The sequence below is a fragment of the Prionailurus viverrinus genome, chromosome A3, assembly GCF_022837055.1.
Source record: "Prionailurus viverrinus isolate Anna chromosome A3, UM_Priviv_1.0, whole genome shotgun sequence".
In the NCBI taxonomy this organism is placed as follows: domain Eukaryota; kingdom Metazoa; phylum Chordata; class Mammalia; order Carnivora; family Felidae; genus Prionailurus; species Prionailurus viverrinus.
In genome coordinates, this window is record NC_062563.1 from 115,796,098 (window position 1) to 115,808,133 (window position 12,036).

A 12,036-nucleotide genomic window follows, 5' to 3' on the forward strand; every position below is an offset into this window, starting at 1 on the left:
GACCGGCGACCGCAGCCTGGGAAGGGAGGGATGCGGAGTTCTGTGGGAACGCTCTGGCATTTCAGTCCGGGCCTCTGGAGGTTTGATTTGGGAACAGCGCCCTCTCCGGGACAGCTGCGAAGACAGAGCTGGCCCGCTCCAGCCTCTCCCAGCTTTTAAACAGCCCTTGCTTTAGTTGCAAGAAGCCAGATTCCTTAGGAAGACCGGCAGGTACTCTAGTATTTGGGAACATTTTCCTTGGGGCATGGAAACAAAAGAGGCCAATATCAGGTTACACAAAAATGACCAGAACTGCCACTACCCAAGCTTTTTGCTGGATCTAGGGTGAAGTCAAAACCATTCCCGTTCATTCATTCATTCATTCCAATAACACAAAACAAAAGGAGCAAAACTGCCCCAAGCGTGGAGCCGGTGTTATGGGGGAAGACACAGTTCTGGTGACTGTGGATCCGAAGTCAATCACAAAGACCAGCACGGACTCTCCCTTCCGGGAGCTCCGTGAGGAGGCAAGAGCAGAGGGTGCGCAGGGACAATCTTTTTGTCTGTATAACCTGAGGAAGGCTTCCCGGAAGGCATGACTATGTGCCGGATCTCAAGTGATGAATCAGAGAAGCAGGGAAGACATCCCACGCCGGGTAAAGGGCGAGAGTCTAGGGATCAGGAAGGTGGAAGGGAGTGACCCAGGCGAGGGCAGAAGGCTCAGCTTGCCAGAGCAGAGATCATGTAGGGGATGAGGAACCATAGCACTGCTGTTACTCTTACTTGTTAACTAGGTGCTCACTGTGTGCGGGGGCCTGGGCTAAGTTCTCAGCGAGCGTGTTGCATTAAACTTTCACAGCAGCTGTGATGCGGCATGTATTATTTCCAATGTCACACTGAGGAGGATGGGGGTGGGAACACTTGGCCACGTGTAGGCAAAATTCAGTACGTGTCTGTACGGAATTTAAACACCATAATAAAACCAACTCGACGTCATCAGCTTTATACTGGCTCCACTCTAAGCAGTGCCAGGGATAAACCACTCCTCCCCGCCGGGGCAGATGGCTCCCATACACTGCCTTGCCACAGATCAAGACCCAGCAGGCTAATGGTCCAGGCTGGACTGCTGATGCAGGCAGCGGTCAGGGAGGGGCCGGAGAAGCAAAGGAGGCGGGAGGCCAAGAGACTGGTTAGGAAACTTTTAAAAAATTTACAAGACAGCGGCAATTAGGATGGGGAAAAGGTCGTATGCAAGAGACTTGTAATGGCATAGAACTGACAGACCTTGGTAGGCAATAGAGGAAATAAAGGTAAGACTGAGTCTGGGATGGCTTCTCCCATCCTCTACTCCCTGCTCCTCTACTGCAGGAGATAAGACGGTTGGAGATGCTGGCCCACCAGTCAAAGGAGTCGGGAAGGGGGTAGAGTTAGCAGTTAAAGACGATGTGTTCAATGACTGGATCATATGGTATTTCTATTTTTAGTTTTTTGAGGAAACTCCCGACTGTTTTCCACAGTGGCTGCACCAATTTGCATTCCCACCAGTAGTGCATGAGGGTTTCTTTTTCTCCACGTCTTCACCAACACCTGGTATTTCTTGTCTTTTTGATTCTAGCCATTCTGGCAGGTATAAGGTAGTATCTCATTGTGGTTTTTGATTTGCATTTCCCTGACAATCAGTGATGTTGAGCATCCTTTCAGGTGACTGTACTTTTCATGGCGAGCAGTGAGTAGTGTATAGAATTGTTGACTTGTGATCTTGTATACATGAAACAAATATACCCCCGTATGCTAACTGTACTTCAACAACAAGAAGAAATTAAAGTAAATAAAGATGATGTGTTTAATCTGAAATAGGTTGTGGTCGCAATAGCCATGGGAGCTCTGAGTGGAAGAGTCTGGTGGAGCTGTAGGGATTTGGGTGGGGCTATCAGAGATGGGTGCTGGCTAGAATCTCTCCGAGTACAGCTCAGATCTCCTGACTCCCTCCTTGAAACCCAGAGCCAATTGCTTCTTTGCACCCCTGTTGGAGTAACCACTCAGGTGAATGTTTCGCCCTGGGTGTTGATGTTAGCATTGGCATCTGAGCATAGGGGCGACGTCCAAAATAACAACTCACATGGCTGGCGTGGGAATGGAGCCATCAGAATGGAGACACCTGGAGTGCCTGGGTGGATCAATCGGTTAAGCGTCCGACTTCAGCTCAGGTCATGATCTCACAGTCCATGGGTTCGAGCCCCGCCTTGGGCTCTGTGCTGACAGCTCAGAGCCTGGAGCCTGCTTCAGGTTCTGTGTCTCCCTCTCTCTCTGCCCCTCCCCTGCTCATGCTCTGTCTCAAAAATAAATAAAAACATTTTAAAAAATTAAAAAAAAAAAAAAAGAACAGAGACACCTGTCTTCCCAGAAGAGCCTAGCCTAAGGTCCCATGCTGTGCTGGGTGTAGAGATACAAAAGAGAGCAAAAAGATATCACAGTACATAAAGCCAACATAACAGCATCTATATAGTTAATGCCTGTACATCTATAAGAAAAAGGAAAACATTCCAAATAGAAGAACCACTAGGAAAAAATGCCAGCAGACACAAAAATCCCTTCTACAAAAGTGTTTACGTGAATGTCCTATAGAACATAAGAAAAGATGTTAAACGTCATTAGTAGTATCTGGAGCTTGGGGAGGTCTGGGTCTGTCCAGGATGGCCAGAATGCTGGGGAAGAAATCAGGGGATTCCACTGTGGAAATATTTCAATATTTTAGTAACTGGCACAGCCACACTGTTGTGTGCCACTGAATGTCAGCCCCGGGTGTCTAATTTCCTGAGTGCCTGTTGACACATCTAACTCTAGCTCTCAATCCTGCATGGTTCTTTGGGAAGGAACCGAGCTGTGGGGCAGCATTCCTATGTAGTAGCAAGAGTTACAAAGGAGAATCTTTTCAGAAGATACAGTTTCCAAAAAAAGGAAAAAAAAAAAAGCTTAGGGATAAATCTAACAAAAGATGTGCAAGAAAATGATAAAACTGAATGGAGAGACCTTTAAAGAAGTTCTAAGCAAATGGGAGAGCCGCACCATATTTAATTATGAAAAGATTCCGGGTCTCAAAGATGTGAATTTTTTACAGCATAATTGCTAGATTCAATAATTGATAGGATTTATTTAAAAAAATTTTTTTTTCAACATTTATTTATTTTTGGGACAGAGAGAGACAGAGCATGAACGGGGGTGGGGCAGAGAGAGAGGGAGACACAGAATCGGAAACAGGCTCCAGGCTCCGAGCCATCAGCCCAGAGCCCGACGCGGGGCTCGAACTCACGGACCGTGAGATCGTGACCTGGCTGAAGTCGGACGCTTAACCGACTGCGCCACCCAGGCGCCCCGATAGGATTTAAATTAAAATCTGAATAAGGTTTTCCCTGGAAGATAACAAGGTGATTCTAACAATAGTCCAAGAATAGCTAAGGTATTGAAGAAGAAGGAAGAGGAAAGAACTGAAGGAGGAGGAGGAGGTGGAGGAGGAGGAGGAGGAAGCAGAAGGAGCAGAAGACAGTACCATGAATAGAAAACAACTAGGTGAAGGGAACTTGCCCTAGTGGACGTCATCATCAAGTTGCAGTGGTGAAGATGGTGTGGTTTGGGTGCAGGGATAGACCAAGAGAACAATGAGCCAGCAAATGTGGAAACCTGATATACAGAGAAATTACAATAGAGGCCACACGTATATTGCTACAAGGTCAGGAGAAATGTTTTCAACAAAACAGCAGAAGTATAAACTGCAAAGGAAAAGATTAATAAATTTGACATTGGTGAATATAAGCACTAGTGTTCAACTGAATACACAAAGACTGTGAACAGATATTTACAACACATAAAACCTTGGGGCACCTGGATGGCTCAGTCAGTTAAGTATCTGACTTGGGCTCAGGTCATGATCTCACGGTTCGTGAGTTCGAGCCCCGCATTGGGCTCTTTATGGTCAGCGCAGAGCTCCCTTTGGTTCCTGACTCCCTCTCTCTCTGCCTGCCCCCCCCAGCTCGTGCTTTCTCTCCATCTCAAAAATAAATTAAAACAAAACAAAGTGAAAAACCTCATTAGTAGTTAGAGAAACGCCAAGCCACCATTAGATAACACTTTACACCCACCAAAGCGGCCAAAAATAAAAAAAGTTGGATGATACCAAGCGGCAGCAAGGATGTGGCACATTGTGTGATGCGTAGATTGGCACAAACGCTTTGGGAAACAATTTGGCATTATCTGCGCAAAGCTGGTAATGTGCGCGTCCTCCACTCTGCAACTCCACTCCTAGGCGTGATCTGGAGAAACTCTGCACACACACCCAGAAAGATCAGTATGAGGCTGTTTATGGCAGCTTTGTGTGTGGCAGTAAAATATTATAAACAACTGAATTTCCCTGACCAAGAAGGTGGATAGACACATTTCGCCGTGTTCATTTCATAAAATAAATTTCTTACAAACAAAATAGATTTCGTATAATAAAATAAATATGACATAAAAGGGAAAATGAGGGAACAAGGGCCACCGATGAGCAAACACAACGCTGAGTGAACAGAGCAAGGGGTGGACTGTTATGTGTAGCCTAACGTCACTTCTCTCAAGTTTGAAATCTCACAAAAACCACAGTGAGTTGTTCATGGATGCCTAGGGGTTTTTGAAATGTGAAGTGAGGAAATATAAAACAGTCAGGAAAGGGGTGTCCTCTGGAGACTAGGAAGGGGAAAATGGACCTGGAGATAGGCACACGGGGGGCTCCAACTGTATTTACAATGTTTTATTTCTTAAGTTTGGAAATGGATACTTGGCTGTTCGTTTATAATTCCCCTAGTTTTGAAAAAAAAAAATCTGGTCGTTGGATGCACAAAATTCGATTTGTTTCATAGTCTGTGCCTTCAGATAAACTCTTTGTATCTGGCTTTTCCAATGCATTTTTTTTTTTCTTTTACTTAACCCATTTTTTTTTTTTTGAATAGCAAGACGTTTTATTTATTTATTTATTTTTTTAGAAGTATTTTATTTTTTTATTTTTTTTTCTGAAATTTATTGACAAATTGGTTTCCATACAACACCCAGTGCTCATCCCAAAAGGTGCCCTCCTCAATACCCATCACCCACCCTCTCCTCCCTCCCACCCCCCATCAACCCTCAGTTTGTTCTCAGTTTTTAACAGTCTCTTATGCTTTGGCTCTCTCCCATTCTAACCTCTTTTTTTTTTTTCCTTCCCCTCCCCCATGGGTTCCTGTTCAGTTTCTCAGGATCCACATAAGAGTGAAACCATATGGTATCTGTCTTTCTCTGTATGGCTTATTTCACTTAGCATCACACTCTCCAGTTCCATCCACGTTGCTACAAAAGGCCATATTTCATTTTTTCTCATTGCCACATAATATTCCATTGTGTATATAAACCACAATTTCTTTATCCATTCATCAGTTGATGGACATTTAGGCTCTTTCCATAATTTGGCTATTGTTGAGAGTGCTGCTATAAACATTGGGGTACAAGTGGCCCTATGCATCAGTGCTCCTGTATCCCTTGGATAAATTCCTAGCAGTGCTATTGCTGGGTCATAGGGTAGGTCTATTTTTAATTTTCTGAGGAACCTCCACACTGCTTTCCAGAGCGGCTGCACCAATTTGCATTCCCACCAACAGTGCAAGAGGGTTCCCGTTTCTCCACATCCTCTCCAGCATCTATAGTCTCCTGCTTTGTTCATTTTGGCCACTCTGACTGGCGTGAGGTGATACCTGAGTGTGGTTTTGATTTGTATTTCCCTGATAAGGAGCGACGCTGAACATCTTTTCATGTGCCTGTTGGCCATCCGGATGTCTTCTTTAGAGAAGTGTCTATTCATGTTTTCTGCCCATTTCTTCACTGGGTTATTTGTTTTTTGGGTGTGGAGTTTGGTGAGCTCTTTATGGATTTTGGATACTAGCCCTTTGTCCGATATGTCATTTGCGAATATCTTTTCCCATTCCGTTGGTTGCCTTTTAGTTTTGTTGGTTGTTTCCTTTGCTGTGCAGAAGCTTTTTATCTTCATAAGGTCCCAGTAATTCACTTTTGCTTTTAATTCCCTTGCCTTTGGGGATGTGTCGAGTAAGAGATTGCTACGGCTGAGGTCAGAGAGGTCTTTTCCTGCTTTCTCCTCTAAGGTTTTGATGGTTTCCTGTCTCACATTTAGGTCCTTTATCCATTTTGAGTTTATTTTTGTGAATGGTGTGAGAAAGTGGTCTAGTTTCAACCTTCTGCATGTTGCTGTCCAGTTCTCCCAGCACCATTTGTTAAAGAGGCTGTCTTTTTTCCATTGGATGTTCTTTCCTGCTTTGTCAAAGATGAGTTGGCCATACGTTTGTGGGTCTAGTTCTGGGGTTTCTATTCTATTCCATTGGTCTATGTGTCTGTTTTGGTGCCAATACCATGCTGTCTTGATGATGACAGCTTTGTAGTAGAGGCTAAAGTCTGGGATTGTGATGCCTCCTGCTTTGGTCTTCTTCAAAATTCCTTTGGCTATTCGGGGCCTTTTGTGGTTCCATATGAATTTTAGGATTGCTTGTTCTAGTTTCGAGAAGAATGCTGGTGCAATTTTGATTGGGATACTTAACCCATTTTAAAATATGTAATGAACACCCGGTAAACCCATCATCCAATCCAAGGACTAGGAAAATAAGCAATAATTCACACCTACTTATGTGTTCCTCCCCTATGCTGCTTCCCGCCCACCCGAATTTGGTGTGTTCTATTTATTTGCTTTGTATGTTAATGTTAGCACATATATATGTATGCCTAAACAACATATTGCTGATGCCCAGGGCGTTGGAACTCGATAAACAGCGTACCAACTGCACACAGTCTCCTGGAACTCAGTTTTTTCCTACTCACCGTTAAGTCAGCAGGATTGCTTTGCAGCCATCTCTGGTTCCTGGGTGCCCCTCTTCTGCCAGTGCCTCTCCCAAACCCAACAACTATCTCCTGTACTCTGTCATCCCGCTGGCTCACAGAAGTTCCCAATCAGACAACACAGAATCCTGGTCCCCCAACATCCTTGCCATGTGATCTTGGGAAAGTGGCTCCACTCTCCAAGCCCCAGCTCCCTGGTCTCTGAAATGGAGAGCATAATAGGATTTTTCAGGATTGGAGGAGAAAATGGATGTGGAGTGCTTAGGGCAGTGCCCAGTCCGTTGAAAGTGCTCAACATACACTGTTAGCTTTTCACATGATGGTCACCATGACTTTCAGTCACCGCGTGTGCGCTGCCCTGTGTTCTGGACCTGTTTAGTAAGCAAGCCCATAAGCCAGTGGGTAGTTCTTTTGGTTCTTTTGTATCTTGACCGAGGATGGCTCACTGATTCAAAAGAAAACAATTGCTAATAGCAGAATCTGTGGCATTCACTGTAGGTTCTTGGGAGTGATACTATGAAATCAAGGAGTTTCCCTTCTCTTCCCCTTTCTCTGTCCTTTCTCACCCAGATCATCAAGGTCTGGCCAGAAGGAGAGGGAGACAGATGGAAATTGTAAGGGCAACTTGGAATAAAGGTTTGAGTGGCTCGGGGAGGCTGGAGGAGTTAGGATAGTTCAAGTGAGCGCCCAGTGTCCACAACCCTAAAACCCAGACCCCTCTCAGGCTGGCCCCTGGGTAAACCATAGTTCATTTTGTTGGCCTCCATTGGAGGGGAAAGTTCATTGAGTCAGCCAGTTCCTAATTGTTGAGAATTAGGCAAAGCTATTTAATCTCTTTATGATAACATCATCATCTGTGACACCAGACCTAAGAATGACACAGTGCTATTGTGGGGATGGAATAAAACAGTATAAGTCGGGGACCTAATAGTTTTGTGTTTTTACATCTCTCTATTTATAGATATAATTCTAGACTAGATATACAGCACTCAGTAAATAGTAGTTCACTTCCCCCCTTGAATGAGTGACACCTGAATACACACAAGGACAGGGAAGTCTGGAATAAAAATAAAGAGATTAGCAAATCGTGCTCCAGAAGTTTATAAAAAGAAAAGGAGCTGAAAAATAGGATCAGGATGAGTGCAGGTGTTCAGTTGTCCAAGAATTGCTTTCCTCATTCATGCCATTACTGCCATGTCTACTTAATTGCTGGGACCCGTGTCTGTCGTACATGGGAGCTCTCATGGGCAGGAGCATAGCTTCATCCTTCAGTGTATCAGGAGCAGAGCTAATCCAGAAGGTCCAAAAACCCCAAAAGGAAAGCCCACACCATAGAGCAGTGGTGTATGCCTGCTTGATGAGCCCCCACGGTTCAGTTTTCTTCCTGAGAACCTCATCTCCCAAAGGCAAGACATATATAACTTGCGAGGTGTGAGCTATAGTTAGAAGACCTCCCCACCATTACCTTCAGCCTGACTCTGCTTGTGTAGCACCTGTGGTTGGAGTGGGGGAAGGGGAGTGGGCCAGGAGGGGGCATTACTCTTGCAGCATCTGGTCCTCTGGGATGCTTCCCAGAGAGGGACACTCAGGCACAGAGAGCTTGAAAGCTTTGCCCACCCGAGCATCTTGTATGGACCTCGCTATCATCCTATCTACTTTCCCCTCAGTCCACAAAATGTGTGAGGCAGCTTACCCAAATCGCTGGAATTCTAAAAACGAATTTAACCCTTGAGGCAGTAGATAGAAGGAGAATGAGCAGGTAGGTGGGTGGTGCAGGGAGAATGTTGGGGGAAGATGAGTTCATCCCAGGGCTCCTTGGAAGTGAGGAACATGGGTGGCTCCCAACTCCTTGATCAAAGCAAACACGGAAGCAAGTTCTTGGTCCACACTCAGATACATCGATCTTTCCCTACTAGCAGCATTGGGCCACACCATTCTGCTAGACAACCTCCCTGGGGTGAGAAAGTGACAAAGCAGTGAAACACCAAAAACACAAGAATCCAGAGCTGAAGGAGCCTGGTACCAGCCTGAGTCAGGAGCATCTTTCCCAGGTAGTAAGTCTTGTCCGTCTTTCCACTAGGGGGAGCTAGAGGAAGCTCTTGGAGGAGGAGGGTTGGGCCTGCATCTCTTAAAACCTAGCGCAGGCGCTCATGGCTGGCTCCTTAGGTAGACCACGCAAGGTTTGATCCTGGGTTGTGAGCTTGAGCCCCATGATGGGTGTAGAGATTACTTAAAAAGGAAAAAAAAATCCCTAGCTCAGGGGTAGCGCTGGCCCCCAAACTTGACTCACGATGGCAGTGGCTCTTGATGAGCAGAGACTAGAAATATGAGTTGCCTGCAGCTGGCCAGTGATTACAAGACAGTAGAGCCATCACCATCACAAAAGATGCAGGGGCAGAGGGAGTCTGATAAAGGCAGAAGTTATAAGCGGTCATTATTTTAAAACACGTATTTAAAAAGCAGACAACAGTGGAAGTTATAGCCTGCTCACGTCTTTAAAAGTCGGCTACTCAGCAGCTAAGTCTTGTTTTTTTCACTATTTAAAATTGTACGTGTTTTAATTTTATTTAGTTTGCATTTTGCTAATTTTTTTCTATTAAAAATTTTTTTTAATGTTTGTTTACTTTTGAGAGAGAAGGAGAAAGACAGAGAGCATGAATGGGGGAGGGGCAGAGAGAGAGAGAGAGAGACCACAGAATCTGAAGCAGGCTCCAGGCTCTGCACTGTCAGCACATAGCCCAATGTGGGGCTTGAACTCATGAACCATGAGATCGTGACCTGAGTTGAAGTCGGATGCTGAACCGACCGAGCCACCCAGGTGCCCCTTGCTTTCTAATTTTGATTATATATTTTTAACTTACTGAAGTTTACCATTGTTTTATGATTGGTACTATTGATTTTATTATTTATGATTCCTTCTATTACTGCACTAAACTTAGAATTCCTTTGCTCAGAAATCTAACAATTTTTTTTCTCAAAATTGTTCTGTAGTTTGACATTTTTATAGGTAACTTTTGAATTCATCATTATTTTTGTTGTTGTTGCATAAAGTGATGGGATGGTTCTAGATGCTTTAGCAGTTCTTTGCTAAATAATTTTCCATTCTCTCTTACATGGCAAGTCTTCTTAAAAATAAATTGTTACAGGGGCACCTGGGTGGCTCAGTTAGTTAAGCCTCCCATTCTTGATTTAGGCTCAGGTCATGATCTCTGGGTTCGTGGGATCTAGCCCCACATCAGGCTCTGCGCTGACAAGTGTGGAGCCTGCTTAGGGATTCTCTCTTTCCCCACTCCCCTCTCTGTCCCTACCTTGCTTGCGCACTCTCTTTCAAAATAAGTAAGTAAACCTAAAAAAAAAGATAAATTAGTACAAATGATTGAAAAACATAAAGCCTGTTTCAGAATTACCTGTTTTTATTCAGAATTACCTGTTTTACAGAAATTTGTCTGTTTTTAGTAACATGCCATTGAAATCACTATGATATTATGATACATTTTTATATCTTGTATGAATATCCACCCTCCCTTACTTATGTGGGTTTGAAATTTCTTAGATATTCTCTTTCCTCTTGTCCTCACTGTCTTCCTCCTCCTTCTCTCTTTCTTTCTCCATGTTTTGTTTCTTCTAACTGAAAAGTAATTGTGAAAAGTAGCTGTGCTGTTTTCCCCAATCAACATCATACCTTGAGTATTTCACATATCCTGGAAAATTATTCAAATCATTAAATTGGAATGGATGCTAATATTCAATTACATGGAAATTTCATTAATTGAATTAGCCATATTCCATGATGGACATATAAGTCATTTGCAGAATTATCGTCAACAACAATAAAAGCTCTATTTCAAAGTTATCTATTCTGTTTTAATGATCATCAATGAAAAAGGAGTATTTTTGTGCCTATATCTTCACCCATGTTTTTTTTTTTACTTAACACATATTTATAAATGGAATTATTGGGAGGCGCTTAGTCGGTTAAGTGACCGACTCTTGATTGCAGCTCAGGTCATAATCTCACAGCTCATGGTGAGTTCGAGCCTTGGGTCAAGTTCCATGCTGGCAGTGCAGGGCCTGCTTGGGATTCTCTCTCTCTCCCTCTCTCTCTGCCCCTCCCCTGATTGCTCTGTCTCTCTAAAATAAATAAATACACTTTAAAAAATGGAATTATTCAGAACATTATCAGTGCTTTTGGTACTTACCACCAAATTGCTTTCCAAAAGAGGTACATTAATTTATATCCCTATCACAATGATATCAGAGTTCCTAGGGTTTTGTTTTTTTTTTTTACCCCTTTAGCACTGTATATTATTAGTTAAAAATATTCACCAGTTTGGGAAGTGGGCAATGATACCTCATTTTTAAAAATTAGTATATGCATCATTACAAAAAGTTTGGAAATTTTTTGTGTGTTTAGTAACCATTTATATTTCCTCCATGATTGTTTATTTTTGTTTTTCCTCCCCTTTTCTAAAAACATGTAACATTTTTCTCATTGTTTTGAAAAGAACTCCTTATTTACAATAAGGACATTAGTCTGTCATGTGTTTATTCACCAACAACAATTTTAAAGAAGTTTTGCCAATGAACTTCTCTGTTTCTTCACCTCTCTGCCAAATGGAATCCTTGGGATTTTTACAATCAAAATCTCATTAAAGCCATAGATTAATTTTAAGAGGATAAACGTCTTCTTAATATTGACTTTTTCCATCCAAGATGGTATGACTTCCTATTTATTCAAATGTTTTCTACATCTCTGTACATTTTTTGTAGTCTACATCAAATGGGTCAAAATATTTCCTTTAAGATTATTCTGCTATTTTCTATTTTTATTGTCACTCTGGATAAGGTATTTCTATTACGATAACTGCTAACTGCTTATTGTTGTATACGGGGATGTTGTTACTCTTCGAATATTTGTCTTAAGTATAGTTATCTCAGTTAATACTCATTAATATAATAATTTCTAGTTTATTTTTAGGCTTTCTAGTTATATGAAGATCATCCAGCTAGTGTTTTTCTTCTTTATTAACACTATTTTGGTTTATAATTATATTTCATGTTTTGGCCAGAATTTTCAGAACCATGTTGAAAATTGAAAAAAGAACATTCTTGTTTTGTTCCTGGTTTCTAGATGCCTGTCTAGATTTTTCT